The sequence below is a fragment of the Limulus polyphemus genome, unplaced genomic scaffold (genome assembly GCF_000517525.1).
Source record: "Limulus polyphemus unplaced genomic scaffold, Limulus_polyphemus-2.1.2 Scaffold316, whole genome shotgun sequence".
NCBI lineage: Eukaryota > Metazoa > Arthropoda > Merostomata > Xiphosura > Limulidae > Limulus > Limulus polyphemus.
The window spans coordinates 332,238-332,892 of record NW_013665926.1 but is presented as its reverse complement, the minus strand read 5'-3'; positions in this window follow the sequence as shown (position 1 = coordinate 332,892).

Genomic DNA, 655 nt, shown 5'->3' with positions numbered 1-655 from the left:
CTTCCCGAATCTAGTTTATTAATATTATGGCAGCGACATCGTATGTAAATAACGTTTCATGTTTTTTTACCTTTATGAGATGTGCCATCTTCAACAAAGAAACAAACTGTATATTCATATCAAAGGCTAACACCGTTCACGTCCCCCCCCTCCTATAGTGGACCAGCGGTAGGTTTATGGACTTCCAATGCTAAAACCTGGGGTTGGATTCCTCGTGGTGACACACAACCTATCGTGTAGTTTTGCGTTAAACCAAATCAACAGTTGTTTGTGCCAAAGTTTATTTAATCTTGAAAATTAAGTCGTCTCTCATTTTGTTACAATGATCATCAAAGTTAAATCTTCCCGTTTATTGGCATATTTGTATGTATTGTAACATTAGAAATATATTGAAATATTGATTCGTTTGGTGATAATGAATAGTAGAGCTACGGCAAGAATCGTAAACATCTTTAATAAACGTTTCAGAATTACACATATTCCATCTTCAGCAAATCTATGAAAATGACGAATTGAACAATCTTTAGTATAATTACTAATATAAAAATACAATGAATATTGCTGAGAAATTATAGAACATTCAATTGCTTTATTCAAATAGAATGTTTTACATACTTCTCAACAATATTCATTGTATTTTTATATTAGTAATTAT